The 10,032-nt window shown below is 38.8% G+C and overlaps 1 non-coding gene across 1 annotated transcript; it reads right to left on the reverse strand.

The window, feature by feature from the left end:
• Window positions 1-3,558: 3,558 nt before the first annotated feature.
• Window positions 3,559-3,662, reverse strand: LOC142875492 (small nucleolar RNA U13). Its single transcript, XR_012922851.1, has one exon. It is a non-coding gene; the product is annotated as a small nucleolar RNA U13 (small nucleolar RNA).
• Between the last annotated feature and the right edge of the window lie 6,370 nt (window positions 3,663-10,032).

A 10,032-nucleotide genomic window follows, 5' to 3' on the forward strand; every position in this document is an offset into this window, starting at 1 on the left:
ATTTCCACAACAATAACCAAACATGCCACTTGCATCTTGTCAAAACATTTTAAAATGCCTTCATGTAAATTTTAGGAACTGAAAAAAAAAAGTCGCCAGGCTGCCCAGATTTGAGGGAAGGGGAAACAGATTGTACCACTTGGTTTGAGGTGCAGCATGTGCGTACAACACAGGAGGTGGGGGGGATTATTTGCAGGCTATATTAGAGCTTATCACAGACAGGCACTGTGCTCATTGCTTCATATGTATTAATATCTTCTTATTTAATTCTCATAGTAACACTATCAGGTAATTACAGTTGACCCTTGAACAGTATGGGTTTGAACGTCATGGGTCCACTTACACGTGGATTGCTCTGTCACCCCTGAGACGTCGAGACCAAGCCCTCATCTTCCTCCTCCTCCTTAGCCTACTCAACATAAAGATGATGAGGATGAAAACATTAATGATGATTCACTTCCACTTAATGAATAGTAAATATATTTTCTCTGACTTATGAGAATAAGTAACATTTTTTAAATAACATTTTCTTTACTCTAGCTTACTTTAGAGTAGAAATACAGTATATAATACATACAACATACAAAACATATATTAAGTACTGTTATTGGTAAGGCTTCTGGTCAACAGTAAGCTATTAGTAGTTAAGTTTTGGGGGAGTCAAAAATTATACATGGAGTTTTGACTGTGTGGGGGTTGGTGCCCCTAACCCCCTCATTGTTCAAGGGTCAACTGTATTCTTTTTGCCCTTTGTCAATAGAGACAGACTTGATAGGCCCTAATCGCCATTGCTTTCAATTCCTAATGTTCAACCATAACCAGGGCTTCTCTCTGCTAACTTTGAAAGCAGAAAGAACCCCAGACTTAGAGTTAGAGAGCTGTGGGTTTGATGGTGGCCCCATTATCCTCTGGGAGTTTTTCTTAACTTTCAGTCTAGAGAACCTCATCTGTGAAGTGGGAATGATAGCATCTTTCATAAAGGGTTCTGGCAAAGATTAATGTGTAACATACATACTGATATATAGGGTTGGGAAAGAGGTTCAGTGGTTTTGAAACTTGGCATTATGGAATTGAATATATTTATACACTGTTCACTAACATTTCTGTTAATAATTTCTATCCATTGGAAAACACTTTATAAAAAAGTCAAATGAGAATTGGGGGTGATTTGGAAAGACTATTCCAATTATCTATTGCTGTGTAAATAAACCACTCAAATTTTCATGACTTAAACAAATAGCTTATTATTTTTCACAGATCTATGGATTAACGGGGGCTTTAATAAGAAATTTTTAAGGATTTATTTTCGTGGCTATCTTTGTCAAAGACAATCTACAACAAAATCCTGTCCAAAGTTCTCATAATTAATATCCAAAGGTAATATTTTTTATGACCCCTTTCCCTGTTGAATCACCTTGGTTATTTTTGCAAATTCCATCCCCTGTTATCTCTTTGGACAAGGCAACCTTCTGAGAATCAAAACGGGTCCTGTGTCCCTGTGTCACCGTGATCAGTCTCTTTCAGATGCTGACAAACATTCATAGAAAAGATTGACTGATGGATGAACTTCAGCTTCAGAAATCTGCCCCTGACTCCATGTGTGTCCTTAGGAACATTCTTAGCCTCCTCAAACTTCAGCTTTCATTGGAAAACTGGGGAAGAAGATTGGGACTACATGGGTCTCTAGAGGGCTTTCCATAGCAGACATTCTATGATTAAAAAAAAATCATTTGGCACTACACAAAGGGGAGCTATTTCATAATCTAATTATTACAGAATCCTTAAAGGTTAGGAAAATATATACCAACACCCACACTCTAACACGAAAACCTATACATAGTGTAAATTGGTGTCTTGGGTTTGTATAACACCTGAACAACTTTGCAATTTATACTACCTTAATTTGATAAAAAAATATCAGAATAGGCCGGGCGCTGTGGCTCACGCCTGTAATCCTAGCTCTTGGGAGGCCGAGGCGGGCGGATTGCTCAAGGTCAGGAGTTCAAAACCAGCCTGAGCAAGAGCGAGACCCCGTCTCTACTATAAATAGAAAGAAATTAATTGGCCAACTGATATATATATAAAAAAAAAAAAATTAGCCGGGCATGGTGGCGCATGCCTGTAGTCCCAGCTACTCGGGAGGCTGAGGCAGGAGGATCGCTTGAGCCCAGGAGTTTGAGGTTGCTGTGAGCTAGGCTGACGCCACGGCACTCACTCTAGCCTGGACAACAAAGTGAGACTCTGTCTCAAAAAAAAAAAAAAAAAAAAAAAATCAGAATAATATTTATTAAGAAGTAAGATAATTTATAATGGTCCCTTTCTAATTTTAAAAGTTTGATTCCATGTTAAAGTTTGACTTACATCTAGAGACTATTCTAAAGTATTTGAAAATATTAAATTATACTCAGGTTTACAAAGGAGGGTTATTATTCCTTTTGCATTGCAAATCAGTGTGTAGATAGAAAAATAAAGAGCCAGCGAGAGACATTTTATTAAGAAAATTGAGCTTGGGTGTGTCTAGGAGAAATGGCCAAAATAATGAAGAGCTTCCAAATTATAGTAAATGAGTGGTTTAAGGAACTGGGATGCTGGCTTGGAGAACTTGGGGGACTATACTAACTGTCATCAAACATTTAAAGGGATGTCATCTGCTGAGAAAGACATTTTGGGTAGCTTCACTTGATAGAACTAGGTAGAAGCTACTCAATTTAATACAAAGTTCAATGTAAGACACTTTCTAACAATTATAACCCTTATTCAAGTGTTATTAGACATGTTTAAATAGAGGCCAGATGGCCCCTTGGCAGAGATTTAAAGACCCAGTACAGACAGTGCACGAAAGAGGAAATATAAATAACTCATAAGATTATAGGAAAGTGTTTGAGCATACTGGTAATAAAAGAAATACAAATTCAAGCATTGATAAGATACCATTTTTCATGTATTACATTGGTGAAGGTAAGAAACATAATACTCAATTTTGATGAAGATTTGGTGAGCCATCGGTCTCAAATGTGGTTGGTGAGAGTATAAATTGGTTCAGGCTTTCCAAAAAGTAGTTTAACAATTTGTATCTGAAGCTTTAAAAATGTTTAAACCACACTATATGGATTTTGGCCACATTAAAGAATCATTATTATTAATATTTATTATCAGATATAATTATGCTATTATAGTTAAAGTAAAAAACAAAAAGCACTTTTATGTCTTAGAACTGCATATTGAAGTATTGCAGATGAAATAATAATGTCTGGAATTTGCTTCAGTTATCCATGGGGGGTTGGATGGACATGCGTGGGGTGTGGACAGAAGGTGATTTGTGGTACTCTATATTGATCGTTGTTGATGCTGGGAAGTGGGTACATGGGGATTCCTTATACTACCCTCTCCATTTTTTATGTTTTTAAAAACTTCCATAAAAAGTAAAGATAGCAACAACACAAACCCATTTCACATCCTCTGACCTAAATAATTTTCCATTTAGGAGTGTATCCTGATGAAGCAATCTGAGCATCACACACAGCTTTATGCACAAATATAATTTCCTTTTGGTTTTCATGTCAGACAGGTTATGTGTCAACGTCATAACAAGGTTTGAGGGAGGCATGTTCCACACATGCACATGAAAACCCAATCATCATGCTCATGAACTACATAAGGATCACAAAGGTAATTTCTGAATGTCCCCAGGCCCATTATTCTGCAGTGTCACTCAGTTTGTAAACCATTCAGTGGCATCCCATTGCTGTCAGGATTAAAACCAAAAACTTGAGCCTACCTGCAAGGCCCTCTGAGCACTGCTTACCTCCACTTGCCGCATGTCCCAAAGCACTCTGTGACCCACCATTTCTACCTTCTCTTAGGGAATCTCCCCAGCCCTCCATCCTCCTCTGGCCAACTGCTACTCCCACTTCAGAACCCAGGTCCTGCTTCTTTAGGGAGGCATTTCTGCATCTCCCTGCTCTATGATCTCACAGTATTGTATATATCCCTCTTGTATCCCTTTTCCAATTCTATGTAAGTAGCTAAATAGATATTTATATAATTAGTTGCTCAATGATTGCCCACCCCCATCAGTGGCCTTCATTCTCTTACTCATAGCTGTATGAATTCTGCTGGAAGCAGAATTCCCATATATAGCAGGAATTCAATAAGTATGGGTTGGACTATTTAACTAATAAACATAATCTAAACCTAATTCAGCCAACCAAACTCTGTGATTAACTGAACTCTCTTCCTGGGTCATATTTCTGAGTGTTAAAATGGAATGGCAGATTTTGAACCTTCCAAAGGCAGTGGAAGGATGAAAGGCTTTAAAGAAAAGGTGCCTCCTGTTCTTTTCTCCCCCTTAGATTTTTGGTGGTAAGTGTATTTTAGAACCAGTGAGTGTCTCCTTTGTCTTATGAGAAAACCACATGTCAAACCTTTCCCAAATGAAAGTCACTTTTACTCTATGGCAAGAACCATTTTGCACAGTGGAGCGGACAGCGAAAATAGAGAAAAACTCAGAGAGGCCAATATCTTTTCAGGTCTGGGAGTGAAGTAAAAAAGGGAGAACTTCAATTGCACAGTGTGAATCTGGCTTTCATTTCATTAGCTCAGGATTCTCGTGGTTTCTGGCCTAAAGTAATGATGTCAATAAACTTTAATCAAGGAGAGATGTTCCTGTTAATTAGGTAATGAATGGGACTTTGCCTTGCTCTATATTGAATTAGTTTAATATCCAGAGCACAAGAGCCTACTTTCTGGCCAGCTCACTTTCAGAATTTAGACAATGGAAATAGGCAGAAATAGAAAAAAATGTCCGTCTTCTTCAAACTGTACTGCAGGCTCCTTTTCTCAGAGTCCAGCCCTTCAATCCAGGTTTGTCTGATTATTTCTCACAATTAGACTTAGATTAACCATTTTTTGGTGGAAATTCTCTATAGATGATGGCAAAAGGCATGTGATATTATATTGTTCTCTACTCCCACCCCTCACCCGACTCCACACACACTCAAGCAGCTCTGAACGACTAAGCCTAGGGAGACCCCCCTACACGCACACACACACCCTTCTTTCTCTATTTTCAGCTGAGGATGATATTTAGGCCTGAATTCTAAGCCACCTCTTTGGGTTGCTCATTCCTTGGGTTTCCCTGTGTATATATGACATGTTCATATTAATAAACTTCTGCTTTTCTCTTTTGTTAACCTATATTTTGTTACAAGGGCCCCAGTCCAGAACCTAGAAAGGCAGAAGAGTTTTCCTCCCTTACAAATTCAAATGACAGCTTTTTGGTCCTTTATATTCCAACCAGGCCAGACACTCAAAGGCTTTGTTCATTTCTGAATAAACAAAAATCTGGGCTCACCATTGACGTGGCTTTTTCAGTTAACCCCCCAATACAGTGGCTGAGGACCCTGGATCTCTCTAGTGTAGGTAAGCAGAGAGGATGGAACCACATTCCTCCCTGGGGCTCCATTTAGCCTCCCAGGGACCCCACGGGAAAGAATCAGTAGAGACTAAAGGAGAGCTATAAGGGACTGGGCTGAGCATGTCTGGAAAAATTTTAAATATGTGTGCCCATCATATACAAAGGGGAGCCGGTATGAAAAGAGAAGGATCCGTATGGAGATCATTTATTTGAACTATTATTTTGTCTTTTAAGATATCTTATTCAACAAGTATGCATGCATGAGCTCAACTGGGGCCAGCCCCGAGCTAGGTGCTCGGGTGTAGGGTCCTGAGGCATGTGTCCTGCCCTCATGGAACTTCTACCTCAGGAAAGGAGACAGACAATGAATGTGGCGAACAACACAAACAAGAGACTAAGAATGTGTTAAACACTGGAAGGAAGCAAGGTGTTTTGACAGAAAGTGGTGGTCGAGGAACTACTTAGAATAGTCAGGGGAGACCTCAAGGCCACTAAGGCTGAGATGAGGCAGCATTTGCATGAAAATTGCCAGGAACTGAAGTTTGTTTAGAGATGACTTCTGTTTCTTCAGAAAGAGTCAGATTTTGTCTTTTATTTCCATTTTCTAAATTTTGAACGTGAGCTCTCTAGAGCGTAGTTTTTTTTTTGCCTGGAAATTTCAAAAGTTGAGAAGGTGGAGAATAAATATTGTTTTAACCTCTAATTAGTGCCATTTCAATCCATCGAAAGTATTTAAATGAAACTACTAATCAAAATCTGGTTACTACTTTCTGTACCTTAAGGAGCTACGGATGTGCCATGGGACTAAAACTTTACATGCATCCTTTCATTTAACTCCCACAAAAATCTTGCAAGATTGAGCATTCCCATCTTACAGAGGAGGAAACTGAAACTCAGAGAGGAAGCATGGCCCATGGATACCCGGCTAGTAAATGTGGAGCGAGGGCTTTGTGACTCCAAAGCCTGTGGCCACTCCTAATCACTAGGAAATGCTAGTTTCTTGTTTTAAATTTCAATTCATTAAAATAATTGGACCTTTTACAGAAAAAGCAGTGCATCTCATCCATTGCCCACCTCTCAACCCTGGTTATTCCATGAAGAAATCCACTTTTTATAGGCATTACTGAAATATCATATAAAATGATAGTTAAAAATCATTAGCTAAAGTAAAAAATAGAGGAAAGAATACCTGGAGTAAATGTTGAAGCATGATGATGATGCCTGCTAGTACTTAAACATGTAGTCAACAAAGAAAAACATATACAAATACTTGCAAATATCATCCTTCATCACTTTAGAATATCTATAACATGATACTTATAGGTTTGGCTCTGCCCAGAAAAAAATTTGTTATTAAAAACATGTGATCAAGATGGCAAGTATTGATGTCTTTGATATTAAAAAATCATTTCAAATTGATAAAAATAAGCTTATAATAATAGACAAAAGGGCAAAAGGCATGAAAATTTTAATGCAGAAATAATATATAACTAATAAACCCATACAAAGGGCTAACCTTGAAGATAATCAAAGGAATGCAAATTAAAACTACAACTCTACACCCTATTTTCCCTGTCAAATTGGCAATGATGGAAAAAATCGATAACACCACAGTTTATGGGAGTGTGGCGAAGTGGGACTGGCATGTTCGTGAGGGGAAAGAAATTGATATGATTTTTCTGGAGAGTTTTCTAAAAACATGTTTCACTAGTCCTAAAAATGTAGCATCTACATAAGGAATCATTAGGTACTAAAACATTATTATCATTATTATTATTATTTTTTGAGACAGAGTCTCCCTCTGTTGCCCTGGCTAGAGTGCCATGGTGTCAGCCTAGCTCACAGCAACCTCAAACTCCTGGGCTCAAGTAATCCTACTACCTCAGCCTCCTGAGTAGCTGGGACCATAGGCATGCACCACCATGCTTGGCTAATTTTTCTATGTATTTTTAGTTGACCAATTAATTTCTTTCTATTTTTAGTAGAGATGGAGTCTCACTCTTGCTCAGGCTGATCTCCAACTCCTGAGCTCAAATGTTCCTCCTGCCTCTGCCTCCCAGAGTGCTAGGATTACAGGCGTGAGCCACTGCGCCAGGCCAGGGAAACTTCTTTATTATAATCCTCGCTTTCCTTCTCTACTAGTCATCATCTCAGACCAATTTTATCTAAAGATTATTTCTTGAATCCACCCCATTCTCTTCATCTCTACCACTAATGTCCTAATTTGAGTTTTCAGCACCTCTAGCCTAGACCTAATTTAGGGTTAACTTTAACTCTAATGGAGGAGTGCAATTGCTAATGGGTGGTTATCAAAGAGTTTCTTTGCCTCTCTCTCTCTCATTTCTATCTCATGTGCTCTCTCTCTCTCTTTCTTCATATTTCTTTTTTCACAGCCACTATACTCACAAATAAGCACTTTTGGGGCCCAGGACAGGCACCTGTACCTGGCTGTTGCCGCCCTCCCTCACTGAATGGACCCGGCCCCTGAATTCTACAGTTCGCCAACAGGGGCCCTGTAAAGTAAGGATGGATGTACCATTATCAGGCCCATCCCCCACAGCTTCCAGATATATAACTCAACCTGGATTCTGAAGGGTTGCTCAGAGCTGCTTCTGTTTGGACAAGTACAGTTCTAGCCCAGACCCCAGGCTGCCTTTCAGACCAGTTTCTGCAGCTTTGTGACCTGCCCCTTCCCTACCAATTCGTGGATCCAACTTCCTCCATCTCATTCGGAAAATGCTTTTGTCTTCTGTCACCCATCTCTCATCCCTGTTCCCAGCTCAGAACCAGGCTTTTAATTACTGCCTCAGGAATTTTGGACAAAGACATCCACCTTTTATATCTAACAAAATCCAAGAGGATAAGATTATGTAAGGTCAAGGTATTAGTCTGCATGGGCTACCATAATATAATACCATAGATTGGGTGGCTTACATGCAGAAATTAATTTTCTTACAGTTCTGGAGGCTTGAAATTCAAGATCAAGGTGCCAGGGGAGGTCAGGGAGGGTTGGGAGGGTTTTCTGAGGCCATTTTTCCTGGCTTGTAGATGCCCCTTTCTTGCTGTGTCCTCACACGGCCTTTCCTCTGTGTGCGTGTTCAAAGAGAGATCTCTGGCATCTCTTCCTCTTCTTAAAGACACTAGTCCTATTGGATTAAGGTTCCCTTATGACCTCATTTAACCTTAATCACCTCTGTAACATCCCTATCTCCAAATATAGTCACATTAGGGGTAACAGTTTCAACACAAATTTGGTGGGGCGTGGGGAGGGGAATTCAGTCCACAAGAGTCAATGGTTCTCTAACTTTCAGTGTGCATCAGGCTCACTTGGAGGGCTGTTAAAACACAGATTGCTGGATTTTAAAAGGAGGGAGGAAAAGAATATACATATATGTAGCTCCATATATGTATCTGGAAAGACAGCAAAAATCTGTTAATGTTGGTTACCATTGTGGAATGGCCAGAAATGGCAGGGGTAGGATTTAAGTTTTTCACCACATACACTTTTGTATTTTAAATATGTATCATGTGAATATATCACTTCAAAATATAAAATTATATTATATATATATATGTGTGTGTATATATAAACAGCCAATTGACTCCAGCCAATTTTGTCACTTAGTCATATATGGTTTTTTTCCCGTTTTGCAGAAACTGTGATTTTGGCAAATAGCAGATTGCAAAACTGTTGAACATGTGTAAAAGATGGGCATTGCCATGAAAAGAAGGAACTCGTGGAGTTCATAGACATGAATTGAAAATAATGAACACGTACAAGCTTCTTGTAAGTATTTGTGTGTTCGAAGCATGATAGCTTATGATCCTCCATCATGCAAATTGGTCTCATGGAACATGATAAGGGCACAAACTATTTGAAAACTCCTAGTGAGAAAGCATTGCTAAGGAAAACTGATTCATAACTGTTCTTCTTGAATGACAAGATTCACTATAAACTCGCAATTATGGACTAAAAAACTGCTTTTTGGTTTCTATTATTTTTTTATAGCTTATTGAAGTATAATTGACATACAACAGACTGCATGTATTTAAAGTGTACAATTAGATAGATTTTGACACATGTGTACACCCATGGAACCATCACCACAATCAGGATAACCAACATTTCCATAGCCTCTATAAGCCTCTATAAACCTCTTTGTATTCTTTTGTAATCCTTCCCTCCCAACCCTCCCCCAAATCCCTCTCTAGGCAACCACTGATTTGTTTTCTGTTACCATAGATTAGTTTGCATTTTCTAGAATTTTATAAAAATGATTCACACAGTATGTACACTTTTTTGGGTCTGGCTTCTTTAACTCAGCATAGTGATTATGGTACTTATCCATGTGGTGTGTATCAGGAGTTCATTCCTTTTTGTTTCTGAGTAGTATTCCATCATATAGTAAACCACAATTTGTCTATTCATTCATCTGCTGAGGACATTGGGTTGTTTCTGATGAACTACCAATATTATTTTATTTCCTTACAACCATCTTATGAGGCACTCATTATTTCTCCCCATTTCACACATGAAGAAATGGAGACTCAGAGAGGCCAAGTAACTCGTCCAAGGTACAAAGATACTGTTTCAAGTAAAGAATCTTAAATTATTA

Source organism: Microcebus murinus, chromosome 1 (genome assembly GCF_040939455.1).
Source record: "Microcebus murinus isolate Inina chromosome 1, M.murinus_Inina_mat1.0, whole genome shotgun sequence".
Classification (NCBI taxonomy): domain Eukaryota; kingdom Metazoa; phylum Chordata; class Mammalia; order Primates; family Cheirogaleidae; genus Microcebus; species Microcebus murinus.